We start from the raw sequence: 19,444 nt of genomic DNA on the forward strand, positions 1-19,444 counted from the left end.
TAAGAAAAGTCAAGCTGCTCGAGGACGATTCCCAGCATATTGGAGAAAAGCCATAGGATATATCCTAACGCCCATTAACGCGCCGGCATTATTCTGAAAAGGGAGATATCAGACAAGATATTTATATCACGAGTCTGAAACAGGAAACAGAGGAAACACAAGGAACGAGAGAAGGACTGGGATCGAGCGTCGAGGGACCCCAGCCACAAGCAGCGCTGTCCAAGTTCGGGTATCCTGTAGAGAAACTTGTCATATCCAACCAAGCCCATAAATAATCGTAAATAAATACACCAACAAAACTAATAATTACACAAACGAGTTCTAATTTTCACCGGGGCACAAAATAAATTTTGTTGTGCCGAACCTGGCCCAAGAGATAGCATAAATATCCCAAGGCACGAGAAAGGAACGTTACAATATATATAAAAAACTATAGAAATCCTCATAGTCAGAAAGACGAAATCCAAAAACAAGTCGAAAAATTAATAGATGATAACATAGTTGAAACAACTATATCAGCTTATAACAGCACACTGTTGCTAGTACCAAAAAAGTCACTTCCTAATTCTGAAAACAAAAAATTAAGTCTAGTAATTGACTATCGTCAAATTAATAAAAAATTGTTGTCCGATAAATTTCGACTCCCAAGGATTGATGATATTTTAGATCAACTGGGAAGGGCTAAATACTTTTCGTGCCTGGATTTAATGTCAGGCTTTCATCAAATAGAACTTGAGGAAGAGTCACGAAATGTTACGTTCTTTTCAACAAACAACGGTTCATATCTTCACGCGATTACCATTTGGTCTAAAAATAGCACCAAATTTATTCCAGAGAATGATGACTATAGCATTCACTGGACTTGAACCTTCTCAAGCATTCATTATATGGATGTCCCAAATGTCGTCGCAGTCACTTTCGACTATGTTTTGCTTTTGGTTTTTATGCTTAATCATTGTTTTATGCTTAATCTTAATAGTCATTGGTTGTTCCGAAATACATATGCTCAACAATTTAACTGATGTTTTTGAGAAATGCAGGCATCATAACCTAAAATTACATCCTGAAAAATGTTCATTCTTAATGCATGAAGTCACCTTTTTGGGGCATAAATGCACAGGCAAAGGAATCTTGCCCGACGACACAAAATATGACGTAAGTCAAAATTACCCAGTCCCACAAGATGCGGACAGTGTTAGAAGAGTTGTTGCATTTTGCAATTATAACAGAAGGTGGCAAAACAAGTGAGAGAGTGGACCTTCAATTCGATGGCAATTCCAGACCGCTAGAGTTCATAGAACAGATCGAGTGGTCAGCAGACATGTATGGCATCGAGCTGGACATGATCACGAGAGCAATGCCAGAACTACTGAATGACAGAGCACTCAAATGGTACGTCGCAAACAATAAGCAATGGCGAACATGGAAGGAATTTGTTGAGGGCTTCAAGAAATACTTCTTGCCGAGAGGATTCTTCAACAAATTATCTGATCCAGTGAAAAATCGCAAACAAAACAGAAATGAGTACTTCAAGGACTATATGGTGGACATGCAAACATTGATGAGACCCCTTAAAATACCAGAGTACGAACAATTAGAGGTCATATTGGAAAATTGCACTCCAGATTTAAAAATATTCGTTCGGCCGCACAGGGTCAGAAACCTAGATGAGCTGATGCAGTTGGCAGAAGAACACGAGATGCTCGAACAGGAGCGATTCGATTTCCATCGCGAAAACAATGCTCAAAGAACACATAACAACCAATCAAACCACAGAGGAGGAAATAATCACTGGCCACCAGTCACACAGTGCCGAAGATGCCAGGAAACAGCATGGAGAATCAGTCGAGACCAAACCAAGAAAACAAAAACATCCAAGACGGAAGAGTCTTGAACCCAAATCAGGCGTGCCGCTGGTGCGGGGGAGCCGGACACTGGGCCAGGGAATGCAACAATCAGAGACTCAATTTCTGCTGGTAGTGTGGAAAGATTGGAAAAAGAACAAAAGAATGTTGCTGGAGTTCGGGAAACGAAAGGCGGTTCCAGCCTATCCGGGGCGAGCAGGGACCCAGCCAACAAGCTCCTCACCACTAATAGGTCAACTAGTAGAGGAAGAGGATCAATTGTCAGCGATTATCGAAGTAGCAAGAATCCAGATGAAAGCGACAATTGACTCCGGAGCCACGAGTAGCTTCATCAGCAAGCAGATGATGGAAACAGTGAGGAATAAAGGAAAATGGGAGAACGCATACAAACAGGTATACATGGCAGACGGAAAGGTGCGAGACATTGAAGAGCAATGGACAGGTCACGTGAGATTCGGGGATAAGGAAATCCACATGCCATTCCTTGTCATGCCAGAAGGAATGGATGCCCTGATCTTAGGGTGGAATTTCCTCAGGATTATGAACACAGAAACATCGTGTGGCAGCCACAAAGTGCGAATACCGACAGTAAGGCGAATGCAGGGCAGACTGGTAGAAAGAATATCCATCATGGTGACTCAGAATGGTGAACAACAAGAAATACAATGTTCTCTAAGTCAGGAGTTGGAGGAATTAGGGAAAGTTAAGGGACTTTTAAAGGTAGGGATACATCGCATAACGATGAAGGACGATATCCCAATTAAACAAAGGTATTACCCAAAAAATCCAAAAATACAAGGAGAAATCAACGCAAAGGTCGACGAACTGTTGACAATGGGATGCATAGAACCATCGCAAAGCCCTTATAGCTCACCCATAGTGGTGGGGAAAAAGAAACCGATAGGCAAATGGAGATTATGTGTAGATTTTAGACAGATCAACGCAAAATCTATAAAGGATGCATACCCAATGCCACGCATCTTGAATCAACTACGCGAAGCAAAATTCATAAGCAGCTTAGATATGAAGGACGGATACTGGCAGATTCCGTTAGAAGAGAAAAGTAGACCAATGACGGCATTCACGGTCCCAGGGAAACGGCTATTCCAATGGAAAGTGATGCCATTCGGTTTACACTCAGCATCAGCAACTTTCCAGAAATGATACCAAACGCATTCGCATACCAAGATGACATTGTGATAGTGAGCAAAACAATCGAAGAACACATGAACCATCTACAAGAAGTGTTCAGGAGATTGAAAGAAGCAAACTTAAGAATTAATGCTGAGAAGTGCCAATTCTTCAGGAAAGAGCTAAAGTTTCTAGGCCACTTGGTGACAGAAAACAGTATTGCAACGGACCCAGAAAAGGTGGCCGCAATAGCCCAACTAGAACCACCAACTTGCACAAAGGAATTACGACAGTACTTAGGAGTGGCATCTTGGTACAGACGGTTCGTACCGGGTTTTTCAGCACTAACACACCCATTAAACGAACTGCTAAAGAAAAGAACAAAATGGCACTGGAACGAGGAGCATCAGGCAGCATTCGATGCTGTAAAGGAAAGGCTAACGAGTGGCCCGGTATTGGCGTGTCCAGAATTTACAAAAATGTTCGTGCTCCAGACGGATGCAAGTAACATGGGATTAGGAGCCATATTGGTACAAAACACGGAGGATGGAGAGAGAGTGCTATCATACCTGTCAAGGGAATTAAACGCAGCAGAAAAAAACTATTCTGCAACAGAAAAAGAATGTCCGGCGATAGTATGGGCAATACGCAAATTAAGACCATACCTCGAAGGATACCGATTTAAAGTGGCAACAGATCACATGGCGTTGAAGTGGTTGAATAGTATAGAGAGCCCTACGGGCCGTATAGCCCTATGGGCACTGGAACTGCACTAATATGATTTCGAAATAGCATATCGAAAGGGTAAATTAAACATTGTCGCAGATGCTTTGTCAAGACAACCAATGTAAGGGTGCAAAAGAATAATAGACAATGGTGCCAGATTACGACCAGCAAACAAAGAGTGTGGGTGGATTCAAGACATAATTGGAAAAATAAAACAACAACCACAGAAATATCCGGATTACATTATAGAAAATAGCCAGGTATACAGGAACATTCTGCACAGAGCAGGCCAAGAAGAAGTGGTATCGTGGAAAATATGTGTGCCAAAAACGCTACGGAATCAAGTAATGGCCGAAAACCGCACTGCGACAACGGCAGGGCATACAGGAAGCAGGCGAACTATTGCCAGAACTGCATCAAGATATTACTGGCCAGGAATGCAACGAGATATCAGGTCATTTGTAGGGAAATGCACGACATGACAACAATACAAATCCAGTCAACAGCAAGCAGCGGGAAAGATGCTAACACAAATACCGGAAGAACCACGGGCCACAGTATGCGCTGACTTTGTGGGGCCATTGCCAAGATCGAAACACGGAAATTCGATGCAACTAGTAATCATTGACAGATTTTCGAAATGGACAGAACTGATACCTATGATACCTTTCGAGAGAGGATGCTATCTAGATTCGGAGCTCCGAAAGTGGTGATAACGGACAATGGAGTTCAATTCACTAGCAGAATATTCAAAAGAATGCTAGATGACCAACTGACAGCACCGTACACACCACAAGAAAATCCAACCGAGAGAGCAAATTTTTTTTTTTTTTTTTTTTTAACGTTTAATATATATTTGTTGAATCTACTCTTAAATTAGAGCCTAACAACAAGTTTGAGATATTTTTCTTAATCTAGTACTTAAGATAAATCCTGGGGATATTGCAGGCGGCCCGAATCACTTGTTATTGGGTTGGTCTGTCATTTCTTTTAAGACGAGTTCTATTATTAGTTCGCGTAAGGGAATTGGCAAGAACATTTGGGTGTGCATCCCGTTTCGCAGAATACTTCAGTTGTTGACTACCTATCTCAGATTTTACGCTAGGTATATTTAGATCATTTTGAATGTTGTCGTTCCGTATGTACCACGGGGCCCCCGTGATTGATCTTAAAATTTTCGACTGCGCTCTTTGTATAATATCGACATTGCTGGTACTTGCCTTCCCCCATAGTACGGCTCCGTAAGTCCAGATGGGTTTCAGTACGGTGTTGTATAGGAGGACTTTATATTCCAGACGTAGAGGGGACCGAGCATTGATGATCCAATGTAGGCTACTTGCTTTCAGTTTAAGCTGTGACTTTTTTGCTTCGATGTGCTTGCGCCAAGTTAGTCTTCTGTCTAGGTGGATGGCAAGATAAGTGACATCCTCGGCTTGAGGAACTGGTACGTTGTTTAGCATTAGAGCTGGACAGATTCTTTTGTTAAGCGTAAATGTAACATGTTTGCATTTCTGCTCGTTGACCCGGATACGTCAGGTTGCTAGCCATTCCTCTACCACCTTGAGGTGTTCCTCTAATTTTGCAGAGGCTTGTATTGGGCATTTGGATCTGCTGAGGATTGCCGTGTCATCGGCAAAAGTGGACGTTGTAAGTCCTAAACTCGTTGGTAAGTCTGCAGTGTACAGTAGGTAGAGCAATGGGCCGAGTACACTGCCTTGCGGTACACCAGCTTTGATTTCAAAATCAGCAGAGACGGAGCCATTACATCTTACAGCGAATTGCCTATTGTAAAGGTAAGATTCCATGAGTTTGTGGGTGTACTGTGGCAGTTTTTGCCGGATTTTGAACATCAGACCCTCCAGCCAAACTCTATCGAAAGCCTGGGCAAAGTCGAGAAAGACAGCCGCACAGTATTCTTTTAGTTCGAATGCTGTTCGTATTTCGGATGTTATGCGATTGACTTGTTCAATTGTACCATGTTTTTCGCGGAAGCCGAACTGGTGTGAAGGGATTGTGTTCTCCGATGCCAGAAATGAGTTTAGTCGGATCTGCAGGACCTTTTCAAAAAGCTTCGAAAGACATGGCAGCAAACTAATTGGCCTATAGGATGATGGCTGGGTTTTGTCCTTTCCCACTTTAGGAATCATGATGATAGTGGACCTTTTCCATGTTCTTGGGAAGTAGCCAATTCTTATTATAGCGTTGAACAGTTTGCAGATGTATTGTATGGCAATGATGGGGAGTTCCAGGATCATTTTCGGTGTGATTAGGTCATGGCCAGGGGCTTTTTTTGGCTTTATGTGGTTTTTAATAACTGCAGTGATCTCGTCCGATTGGAGTTCCGAGTACTCACTATCCGTTAGTGTGCTCGAAGGGGGAAGTACAGATGAGTTTGATGTTGGATTTGGCTGGAAAACCATTTTAAGATGTGTGGCAAATACGGATGCCCTCTCTTCGTCGCTGCGGGCCCATCCACCGGTTGGACTCCTTATCGGTGAAATTGTCTCTGCAGGAGCGCTTAAAGTTGGGTGGGCTTTCCACAGAGGATGTTTAGTGCTGGTTGGGCTGAGCTTTTCTATGTATTTTCTTTGAGCCCAGCTTTCCTCTTGTCTTAACGCCTTGGAGAGGTTGCGATTAGCATGCCTTAGGCGAAGTTTTGCTGCTGGTGAACGAGTAATCTGCCATTCTCTTCTTAGACGTCGTTTTTCCGTTACTAATTGTTCTATCCGCCGGTTCGTAGGCCTGTCAACAGGTTTAGTGTAAGAAGAGGCAGGTGGAGTAGATACTTTTGCTGCAGCTGCCATCATAGACTCAAGTGCAGAGACGCACATATCAATGTCCTCTGCAGCATTCAGTTTCGGCGAACAGTCAATGTGGGCACTCATGTACATTTTAAATTTAAGCCAATTTGTTTTGTTGTTTGTAAGCCTATATGGGCGATCAAGTACTTGAGGTCTTGTTAATAGTGTGAATAGTACTGGAGAGTGATCGGAAGTTAGATCTAGCAGTGTATCCGCAGTGATCCGATTACGTGGAATCCTCTTGGTTACTGCGAAATCAATCAAGTCAGGCACTTTCTGTGGATCTGTGGGCCAATAAGTAGGCCTACCCGGTGAGACGCAATCCATCTTATGGAGAGGGTTGACTATTGTGTTGTACAACTGCTTGCCTTTAGGATTTACCAGGCGAGATCCCCAGTGCGTATGTTTGGCGTTATAGTCCCCTGCTGCAATGAAGCGATCTCCGAGTGTGTTAAAGAAATCGGTAAATTCCTTTTCAGAGATTGAGAAGCGTGGTGGGCAGTACAGGGCAACCAATGTAGTGTTGCCGCAGCTGGTTTGGACGGTTATAGCAGTTGCTTGTAGGTGCTGTGTTTCAAATCTGTTGAGGAACGAGTGTTTTATACGGTTTTTGATTAGGATACCAGCCCCGCCATGAGCTTTTCCGTCTGGATGGTTTGTTGCATAGAAGGTATATTTTGGTATTTGAAAATTATTTTTTGATGTTAAATGTGTTTCCGAAATCAGCAAAACGTCGATTTCACTTGAGTCTAGGAATAGTTGCAGTTCATTTTTGTGCTTGGAGATGCCGTTAGCATTCCAAAGACATAGACGTAGGGAAGCCATTATTTATTCTCGATAAGCTTCTGGATAAGCAGGTTTTGATTCCGCATCAGTTCTTGCATACAGTTTTGCATGAACGTCATAAAAGTGGTCATGTTTTGATTGAGTGAGATCAATAGGGCTTCTAAGCCACTTGGAATTTGCTGGCCAAGCTCTGGTGCGCTAGGTTGCGGATTCTGTAGATGGTGGAGTGACGGGGTCTCTTTTGCGGGCTCCGTCTGTCCAGTTCGGAGCACACTAGCGAAGGATACACTAGGACTGTATGTAGCAGGCAAGTTAGATGATCTAACAGCCTTGGCAAAGAATACCTCCGGTGTAGTTTTAGAGGCGTTGACGGTGATTTTTGGTCCAGCTGGGGGTTTGCGCCCGTTTAGGTGAGATTTAAGATCCTTGAAGACAGGACATCCTCTGTAGTTGGCCGTGTGGTTCCCTCCACAGTTACTGCATAATCTTAGTGCGACATTGTTTCTGTCCTTGGTGCAAATGCCATCTTTATGATGTTCGCCACAGCCAACACACACTGACCTGAGATTGCAGTTGTTAGAGGTGTGGTTGTATTCCTGGCAGTTTTTACACTGCGGTGGTTGGTGTCTCTTATGGGGCTCCTCTACGGTGATTCTTCTGTGCAATAGGAGCTGTAGGTTGTAGATTGGGTGCACTTCATTTGGCTTCGACCGCTTTGCATCTGGTTGGAGATCGATTTTAAAGAGCGGCTGTGCGACTTTGTTCCTGTTGATGATGTTGACAACGGATTTGACCGCAAACCCTTTTTCGACCAACGCGTCTGCTATTTCTTGAGTAGGGACCGATGGCTCAATCCCCTTCAACACAACCTGGAGCCCTTTACTGCTTTTTAGTTGGTAGGTATAGAAGTTGATGTTAGCATTACGGAGTTACTTTTCGATGATGCGGAAATTGTCCTCAGTTTGGGTTTGGCATTTAATTTCTTTAATGTTACCCCTATTGAGAGGGGTTACAACAAAGTTATTTGCCCCTACTATTTCTACTAGCTTCGAAATCAGGGCGCTGCAGTTGGCTCCACGGATGTATAAGGGGGGTGGTCTAGCCGATTTAACTTTATCTACAGCGCCGGCTTGATCATCTTGCTGATCGGCAAGAATTTTAAAACGATTCCCGCTAAGGGGTGCTACTCGTTCATTTGGTTTGGTTATTTTCGGCGTGTTGCCACTTTTTTTCTTTTGCGGGCTTAGCTTCCGCTTAGTTATTTTAATATATCTATCCATTCCAGTTTGGACAGAAGTCGTTGGGTTTACTATTGTGGCTGACTCAGGGCGACTTGTCGTTGACGGCTTGAGGCAGGTCAATACTTCGGCAGACGCTGCAGTAGTTGCTGTCAACGAGCTGACGGTGCTGGTCGGTGCAATCGGTGAGCCAGTTATCGTTATTGATGGAGAAGCACACTGCTCTCTCCACGGTAAGTTGCTTTTGATTGCTGAGTGGCTGGCACTTTCGGTGTTATTGCTTACGCTAGCATTCAGTGGGGTCGGCGACACCACCGAAAAGTACGCGTTGTTGCGTTGGACCGAGAGTCGACGCTCACGTTGTTGTTGTAGAATTAGTTCTTGTAGCTGTTGCTGTTGGGGATCGAGAGAGCTTGGGCCCGAATTGGTGGACATGTCTTTTGTAAAGATTACGCACTTTGTTGTTGCAACTTAGTATTTATTGCTATTAGCAATTGCTATTTTAGCAATCTAATAGCAATATGATTGTAAATAGGCGTCTCTGGGGCGACTGAGAGCCCTACACAAATTTTTGCAAACGCGGTCTTTTTTTACACTCAATTTTTGCGGAGTGCATTAAGAAACACGTCTGTACACGGCGGCAGTTAAATTAACTCTCCTAGAGAGAGCAAATAGAACAGTAAAAACAATGATTGCTCAGTTTACGGGGGAAAATCAAAGCAACTGGGATGAGAGTTGGCCGGAAATAACACTAGCGGTAAATACAAGCCAATCAGAGTCAACCGGATTTACGCCAGCGTATGTAATACAGGGCCTGAACCAAGAATGCCGGGTGCAATATACGATAGTGTCACGACAGGCACAGGGAAGCAAATGATACCACCAGAGGCGAAGGTAAAACAAATGCAAGAGCTGTTTGAACTAATACGGCGTAATCTGGAGACGGCTGCACAGGATCAGGCTCGGCATTACAATCTAAGACGAAGAGAATGGAGACCAATAATTGGAGCAACAGTATGGGCAAAAGAACACCACCTTTCAAATGCAGAAGGATTTGCAGCAAAGCTGGCACCAAAGTTTGGAGGCCCATATGAAGTGTTAGGTTTCTTGTCTCCGTTCATATGCAAATTACGGCACAAAGAAACGGGAAAAAGCAGACAAGCACATATCAGCCAGATGAAGCAACAAATATGCAAGGAAGAGGATGGCAAGAAAGTAGATGAGCAATGAGTATGGACGACTCTAATGACATGGCAGCGAGAAATCTGCACAGACCGGCCGGCTGAACAGAGATCTCAAAAACATGACATGGAGCCGAAAACCTCAAAGAGCATCGCATCATAAAAAAAAAAAAAAATGGGAACAGCAAAATAGCAAAGTCGCAAACCACATCTCAAAGTAATAGAAACTGGCAGCGGATTTACAAATATCGTAACGATACATAATATAATCAAATATGCAGATATAATGTATATGTATATGTATGTATATCAAATATACATAATATAATCATATATGCCGGCAAAATAGAAACTTATAAACTAGCAGCGGATTTACGAATACCGTAACGATACATAATATAATCAAATATGCAGATATATTGTATATGTATATGTATGTATATGTATGTATATCAAATATACATAATATAATCAAATATGCAGGCAAAATAGAAACTTAGAAACGGGCAGCTGATGATAAAAAAATACAAGAGCCACGCTCTCTTAAATGGCAGCGAGTGACCCACACACGCTCTCTTAAATGTCAGTGAGTGACCCACACACGCTCTCTTAAACGTTAGCGAGTGACCCATACATGCTCGCGGCAATACAGGTGTATTAGTGGCCATCGCAGGGGCATTAGAATATTCAGGCTCTGTAGTTATAATAGAAAAATCCGAAGCCTGAATAACGGTAAAAACTAATAAAAAGGAAAGATGCGAGGTTTCCTGCGTGCAAAAATCATAAGCAAAAAACACTCAAAGTTTAACACTCAGCGAGTAAAGTAAAAAAAAAAAAAAAAAATACAATCATGAATGCGTTTAACCAAACTGAACGGCCAGGATGAAGGCGTAGCTCGACGAGGTGCGGCACTGCGGGACAATATGGAACGCGGTGACTGGCACGAGTCCGAGGAGGAGTCCGACGACGATGTGCCGGACATATTAAATCCGCCCATCGCCGCCTCCTCGGATGAGGAGTTCGATGAGGACGAAGAAGAAGACAGTGGTTACACCACAATGGAGGAGTCGGATGGTGGACTCGATACTGCGGATGAAGGGGAGGAGGAGGTTGTCGCTGAGCCGGTAGTGGCAGACCGGCTCCGTGAGGATGAAATAATGTGGAGGGAGCTGGATGAGGTGTTCCAGCTGATGGAGCAGGAGGAGAGGATGGACGAGGCGAGCAGCGATCGGGACAGCCCGGCGGGAGAGGTGCAATGGGACCAGCAAGGTGGATTCCAATTAGTGGATCCCGAAGAATTCATATTGGAGAGGAACAACGGTCAGAGCTGTCCGACAGAGTACGCGCCGTGGGACCAAGTGGAAGTACCTGAGCCAACGGCACAAGCTTGTGAGCCAGCACGGCCGCCGATTCCGCTTCGTATGGTGGACAATATGTCAGAAGCCAACGAATCGGAGGAGGAGGCCGAGGCTGAGGCATGTGCGGCTGATGAAGAGGCCAGCCAAACTCCAGGCACTGACAGGGATGTAGCGATGTGCGATCCGCGGTGGCAACACATGTGGGTGTGCCAAAGGGTGGCAGAGTTGCGAGAGCAAGCGTTGCGTGAAGAAATGGCGCCGATCGAACAGGGCCAATCGAGCCACACGCAACCGCTGGCGATTTCGTACAAGCGGGAAGATGAGTGGAAAACATAGCTTAATAAGTTCGGCTGTGTAAGAGTGAATCAAACATGGCCGATCGGACCCCCACGCAACCGCTGGCGATTTCGTACAAGCGGGAAGAGTTTTGGCTGTATAAGCAAATGAAACAAAGCTTGAGGGCATAATTACAAGCAAAAAAGGGCATTGGCATATTAAGAAATCCAAGAGTACAGAGAGGCCGTAAGAGAAATATATGCATGAGAATGCCATGCGTGTGATGTGGGGAACAATGCGTTAGATGAGCATACACCCACATTACACGTATACTATGCGTGTGCGACCGCGAGAGAGGGCACCGGTGGCCAATGCAGGCACTCTCTGCCTACGTCACGCATGCGAAACGGAAAGCAGTTAGATCGCGAGCAGACGAAATCATGCGAACAAAAGAGAGCAAAAGTGAGGGCCAAGCAAGCCCGAAAGACGGGTGCGGGGGACGCTTGGTACCGAAACGAAACCAAGTGAGGGCTATGCTTGTGAATCGGGGAGTAGGGGGAAAGCATAGATGCGAAATTCAATAATGGCTTGTGGATGTGTGGGGGGGAATATGCAAGCCAAAGGGGGAGGGATGAGCAATGGGGAAGCCCTCTATCCAATAGATACAATATGCGCGTTGGATTGCGATATATATAAAATCAATTACCATTATATATTAGATTAATCAGGCAAATTATTATCAAACAATAGATTAAGTTTAAATACAACGAATATATATGTATGCATAATTATAATGTGGGAATAATGTGAGCAAAGTTGGGTATGACAAGCGGATTGAGGGGGAGCGACGGGCGACGGCAGCGCCGCCAGAAAAAGGGAAAGCAGCGAAAGTCAACGGACCCTCAAACTATCCTATAACCAGCAAGTCCTTGGAATACGACTAGAACACCGTGCCCAGGCAAAGAATAAGAAAAGTCAAGCTGCTCCAGGACGATTCCCAGCATATTGGAAGGTACGAGGATATATTCTACTACCAAAATTCCAGGATCTATATATCGTGACAAATACCAATTGCTGAGAGAATCCTGCCCTACGACAAACGGCCACATTGAGGTGCATTGAGGTGGAAGCACCGTCCCTAGAAAATCAGAATACGCCAGGAACGTGAGAAAAAAGCCATAGGATATATCCTAAGGCCCATTAACGCGCCGGCATTATTCTGAAAAGGGAGATATCAGACAAGATATTTATATCACGAGTCTGGAACAGGAAACAGAGGAAACACAAGGAACGAGAGAAGGACTGGGATCGAGCGTCGAGGGACCCCAGCCACAAGCAGCGCTGTCCAAGTTCGGGTATCCTGTAGAGAAACTTGTCATATCCAACCAAGCCCATAAATAATCGTAAATTAATACACCAACAAAACTAATAATTACACAAACGAGTTCTAATTTTCACCGGGGCACAAAATAAATTTTGTTGTGCCGAACCTGGCCCAAGAGATAGCATAAATATCCCAAGGCACGAGAAAGGAACGTTACAATATATATAAAAAACTATAGAAATCCTCATAGTCAGAAAGACGAAATCCAAAAACAAGTCGAAAAATTAATAGATGATAACATAGTTGAAACAACTATATCAGCTTATAACAGCACACTGTTGCTAGTACCAAAAAAGTCACTTCCTAATTCTGAAAACAAAAAATTAAGTCTAGTAATTGACTATCGTCAAATTAATAAAAAATTGTTGTCCGATAAATTTCGACTCCCAAGGATTGATGATATTTTAGATCAACTGGGAAGGGCTAAATACTTTTCGTGCCTGGATTTAATGTCAGGCTTTCATCAAATAGAACTTGAGGAAGAGTCACGAAATGTTACGTTCTTTTCAACAAACAACGGTTCATATCTTCACGCGATTACCATTTGGTCTAAAAATAGCACCAAATTTATTCCAGAGAATGATGACTATAGCATTCACTGGACTTGAACCTTCTCAAGCATTCATTATATGGATATCCTAAATGTCGTCTCAGTCTCTTTCGACAATGTTTTGCTTTTGGTTTTTATGCTTAATCATTGTTTTATTCTTAATCTTAATAGTCATTGGTTGTTCCGAAATACATATGCTTAACAATTTAACTGATGTTTTTGAGAAATGCAGGCATCATAACCTAAAATTACATCCTGAAAAATGTTCATTCTTAATGCATGAAGTCACCTTTTTGGGGCATAAATGCACAGGCAAAGGAATCTTGCCCGACGACACAAAATATGACGTAAGTCAAAATTACCCAGTCCCACAAGATGCGGACAGTGTTAGAAGAGTTGTTGCATTTTGCAATTATAACAGAAGATTCATAAAAAATTTTGTAGAGCAGTCCTAACACAAAACAAAAAAGGACTCCAGCTACCAGTTGCATACGCATCAAGATCTTTTACTCTTGTAAAGCAACAAAAGACATTTCATCGTCAACACTAATCACAGAGCCCTTACTTATATTTTTTCAATGACAAATCAAAGTGCGAAAGCGCGAATGAGACTTGAATTAGAAGAATATAACTTTACAGTAGAGTATCTAAAGGGTAAAGATAATTACGTAGCTGATGCCCTATCTAGAATAACAATCACGAATTTACAAAATATATAACCAAATATTAAAGTTCTGAAAGTCACTACCAGAAATCAAAGTAAATAGTAAAATTCCTGCGCAGGAAAAGAAAAAGAAAATGATATAGAAGATTTGCAAAAGCAATCTCTAAATGCTTCTAAGGCCAACGTATAAGAAGTCATTGTAAATAATGAGATACGAAAAGTAGTGACCTTGCGAATAACAGAAACTCTATGCACACTAAAACATAGAAAAAAAGTTATAGCAAGAATTGATGTTTGCGATATGTACACTAATGGAATTCTTGACCTAGGTCAATTCTTTCAAAGGGTTGAAAAAGAAGCCATTATACTCAATATCAGCCAACTCAAAGTGGCACCGAGCGAAAAGATCTTTAATACAATATCAAAAGGATCTTTCAAATTAATAGGCAATAAAATATTACAATCATTAAGAGTAGCGCTACTCAAGCCGGTGACCCTATTATCAAATAATAATAAAGAAATCATCATCAACGCTCTCGAGAAAGACTTTTATAATTTTTTATTTTGTTTTATCGGCATCGCGATAGAAAATTATGTTATATTATTAAATCTAACTTGCACAGTATCACTCGTTTGCGTTTTTGTGTTAATAATTTTTAACAACTTGAATTCTGTTTATAACCTTTGTTGGTTTCTTTTCTTCCTCTCTCTCCCACCTTAATCTCATTTTTTTTTCTTGCATATCACAAGCAACGCTCATTTGTTGTTGTCTGGCAATTTCTTTGAGTTCTTGTTGCAGTGTTTTTGTTATTGTGATTTCTAGCTCCCGCGCTCGCGTTCTTTAACTTTTTTTTTCTTCTCTCGTTTTTGTTTCACTCGTCGCCGTTGTTTGCGCTCATACTGCAGTCTGATGTGTGTCTGTAATTTAGACTCTATATTACTTAGTCAGTGCTCTCTTTCTCTTTTTCTTATTATTTCTGGACCTCAGAGTGAGTTATATATTTTAATAATTTGTTTGGATACTAATTCATCTTATAACCCCGTAATGCCTGTCTGCTCGGTTAAAAATTGTTAGCAGCCCGCCCCACCCCTGTATAGTTTTATTTACTGTTGGTTGTGTAAAACTACAGTACATGTTAAGTGCGCCGGCTTTACATGCAGGGTAAAGGATCATTTAGATCAAAAAAAAGGGTATCAAATGGGGATGTGAGTAGATAGTCTGTGATTTGATTTTGACGTAATTGTCTTTACTGAGACTTGGTTACAACCAGACGTTTTTGAAGCCTCAATTTTACCCTCTAAATTCCATATTTTTAGACGTGATCATACTGATCGTAGGGGTGGTGGAGTTCTTATTGCTGTAGATTTCGCCCTATCATCGGGTCTGATAACAATACCTGTCTTAAGTAGTATCGAATTTATATGCGTTAAGGTATCTTTTACTCGTTTTTCCATTTTTGTTACCTGTTCTTACATTCCGCCCCAATCGGAATGGCCAACCTAAAGTCAGGAACAACAAAACATACTAAAACTCCATTGATTATTACCGACACGCCACACATGGTTTTCGACAGGGTAATTGTAGATACTATCGGTCCATTGCCTAAATCAGAAGAGGAAATGAATATGCAGTAACTTTAATCTGCGACTTGACAAAATATCTTGTACCAATACCAATTCAAGAGAAATGTGCGAAAACAGTAGCAAAAGCATTATTTGAAGATTTTATTCCGAAGTACGGTCAAATGAAGACGTTCTTTACGGACATGGGAACAGAATATAAAAATGCAATAATTGAAGATTTATGTAAAAATTTGAAAATAAAAAATATAGCTTCAACCGCACATCATCACCAGACAGTAGGTACCGTGGAGCGAAGCCACAGAACACTTAATGAGTTCATCCGCTCATACATTTCAGTCGACAAAACAGATTGGGATGTATGGCTACAATACTTTGCATATTGCTTTAACTTAACACCTTCTATGGCACATCATTATTGTCCATACGAGTTGGAATTTGGTAAAACATCGAATTTGCCAAAACATTTGAATAACATAGATAATACAAAACCATTGTATAATGTAGGAGATTATGCTTATGAATCAAAATTTAGATTAAAACAGGCGTATACACGAGCTAGATTAATGTTAGAAGAAAATAAGGCAAAACAAAAAATTAATTATGATAGAAATACTTTAGACTTTGATTTAAAGATAGGAGACCAGGGTATGCTAAGGAATAAAACAGGTCACCGCCTTCTTCATCTGTTGAATTTAAAATATAAACTGCTTTTGTTAACAAACGTCTTGTGTATATAAATGAAATGCTTATTTTAATGTTTATATTTCATTGCGCCGTTGTTATATTCTTAAGTACTTTTCCACAGAGTGTGGATGCATGTTCTGTTTTGTTTCTGAGCCATACTTGAAAAATGAATCAGCTATTTTTGTTTTATGTTTTGTATATTTCTTTGTTCAATCTGATTTGGTGAAGCCATTTCAGATGAACACGGTGTTTATTCTCAAACAACAATTTTAAGCAGCAAAAATAAAAAGCAAACAGGCCATACATAGAATAACAACACCATCCTAAAATATAATGAAAAAAAAAATAATAATAATAAAATAATGTAATAAATCAGTATTTTGTTACTCAATTAATAGAAATAATCCTAAAAAAAGTTTCAAAAAAAAAAAATAAAATTTTTTTTTTATGAAGATACTAAAATAACTTCATATAATTACGTTATTTTTCTAAAGGAGGGAGATGTAGCATGTTCACATATATAAAGATCATTGTACATCACTGTACATAAATAATATTATAGACATATTGTAGCACTTTGTTGCCGTATTTATGTATATACAAATTCAAATACCACGCATTCTCGGTAACATGAATGCATGGTACTGCACAGTGCTGAGTCGGCATATCTAACACCCGCAACGACTCAGTCACCAAGTGAACATGATACGCTCCCACTCTCCCGCAGCGACCCATACTTAATTATGTAAACATACATATAAGTATATCGGCTCCTCTGCTAGCTTCACTGGCAGCGCAGTCACGCGGACTTTAGCTGTACTGAACAATTGTAATATTTTTAAGAATCATTCAATAAACCAAACTCAAAAGAACGAGTCAGAAACTCTATTTTATTATGTTCATGGTGGATTATGGAAATACCCTCAAGACAGTGAAATCCTCTACTGCAAGAGAGACTGGTAAAGAAGTTATCGTTAGAAATAAACGAGACTCATGTGCACATAAATGGAGTGGGTGGTCAACCACAGATAAGCAAGGCGCGAGTGAGCTTGATTGTATGGTCAAGATACAACAAGTTAGCAATGCTAGTTGAGGCATTTGTATAATCACGCATAATGAGTGACCAACCCACATTACCAGACAACATTCAGTTACACCCAACCAATATTACAAAATTCTGAGTTTGGATGGATTGTTGCTGGCAGAATTAACATGTTAACGTCAGCTGCAATCACATGTGTGGTAGGCAGTACCAATGCAGGGGAATCTTTAGAAAATTTTCTGGCAGCTAGACACACTAAAGCATATTAAAAAGTACAGTAGTCCAGAGAAAGAGTATTGTGAAAAATTCTTCCTCGATAAACTGCACACGGCGGCGGACAATCGACTAAAGATTCATGTCATTAGAGGGGCAAATGAGCCCTGACATAAAAAAGGAGTATGTGAAATTTATGTCAGAATATGAACAGCTTGGACATATGAAGCAGGTAATGGTACCAAGTGGACCAAGTTAGATGTGGTATTTGATGCATCATACAAAACGTCATCTGGAAAATCACTGAACGATATTTTATATCCTGCACCAGTTGTACAGAGTCAACTCTTCTCAATTCTTCTGCGGTTCAGGACACACAAATATGTGTTCACTGCGGATATTGAAAAAATGTATCGACAAGTTTGGATAAACCCTGCCGATCAATTTAATCAGATGATTGTGTGGAGAGAGGATCCAAGTCAAGAACTAAAGTTTTATCGTTTAAAAACGGTGACTAATGGAACCACATCAGCCCCATATTTAGCGACGATGAGTCTGGAATATTTGGCACTAAAAAACATAAAAAAACTGTCGTCTAGAGCATTAGCATTAACAAATTACTTTTATGTTGATGATTGTCTCACAGCAGCAGACAGTTTACCAGAAGTCCTGCAAATAAGACAAGAGTTTCTAGAAATCCTGATACCTAAGGGTTTCAACTTACGAAAATGGTGTTCGAATAGCAGTCAAATTCTAAGGGAAATCCCAAAGGAAGACACGATTGCTGACATTAATCTAGGTGACACACTGGAACAACAAAGTGTGAATCATTTGGGCACCCAAAGAAGATCAATTATGTGGAAAAGCTCAAAAGCATACAAAAGGAACAACCAGACGAGTGGTGCTATCTGAAGTCGGTCAAGTCTTCGATCCTCTAGGGCTGTTCGCACCGGTAGTGATAAGAGCGAAAATTTTTCTTCAACATGTCGCTACCGAACGAATTGAGATGGATGATGACCTGCCGCCGTATTTGGAGAAGCAATGGGGAGCCTTCAGAGAGGATGTACACAGGAGGAACCACATGAAAATTCCAAGGCATATTTTTGATGGTAAGGTCCCCACTACAAAGGAACTTCATATATTTGTTGATGCATTAGAAAAGACGTATGGAGCGGCAGTTTATGTCCGATCAACATATAAAAATGGCCAAATTTCGGTCAGATTGTTGTGCGCCAAGTCGAGAGTGCCTTCCCTTGAAAAGTAGACACCCCGACTGGAACTATATGCAGCTGTGCTTGGAGCTGAACTCACAGATAGAGTTCGACAGGATCTCCAATTAGGATCAGAAAGTGTTGAATCATTTCTCTGGTCAGACTCAACAGTAGTACTCTCTTGGATTAATTTACGGGCATCACATTTTCACACGTTTGGTGCTAATCGGTTGACCAAAATACATGCAGTGTCACATCCAAGGCAATGGAGTCATGTGTCATTAGCGCTCAACGCAGCTGATGTTCTGTCTCAAGGAATATCAGCATCCGAGCTTAGCACACATACATTATGGTTGTATGGGCCTCTATTTTTGCATGGACCACAATGTGGCTGGCGAGCACCAGTAAAGCATACAGAGCACACTATGGATAGCGCTGCGAAGAAAACAAAGGTATTCAGCATGGTGACTGCCACTGCGAACAACACGAATGAATATATACGGTAAATCACTGAAATTAATTTTACCGGCTACAGCAAATAGTGGCGTATGTGCTTCGGGTTTGTCACAAGCAGAACAGGAAACCAACGACTGAATAAGAGTTAGAAGAGTTGAACCAAGCACGTAGAATAATCTTTAAGCAAATTCAAAACAAATGAAACAGGCACCTAAAAAAATTACCCGAATTGTTGGATTGCAAAAGGTCGAAGGCAACGTTGCCACTAATTCTGACTGAACGTTCAGTCATACG

At 41.5% G+C, this 19,444-nt stretch overlaps 1 protein-coding gene across 3 annotated transcripts in view; it reads right to left on the bottom strand.

The window, feature by feature from the left end:
• Positions 1-19,444, bottom strand: part of Frmd5 (FERM domain containing) — a 357,589-nt gene that overhangs the window by 152,798 nt on the left and 185,347 nt on the right. The window lies entirely within an intron of this gene.

This window comes from Drosophila tropicalis, unplaced genomic scaffold (assembly GCF_018151085.1).
Source record: "Drosophila tropicalis isolate 14030-0801.00 unplaced genomic scaffold, ASM1815108v1 contig_401, whole genome shotgun sequence".
NCBI lineage: Eukaryota > Metazoa > Arthropoda > Insecta > Diptera > Drosophilidae > Drosophila > Drosophila tropicalis.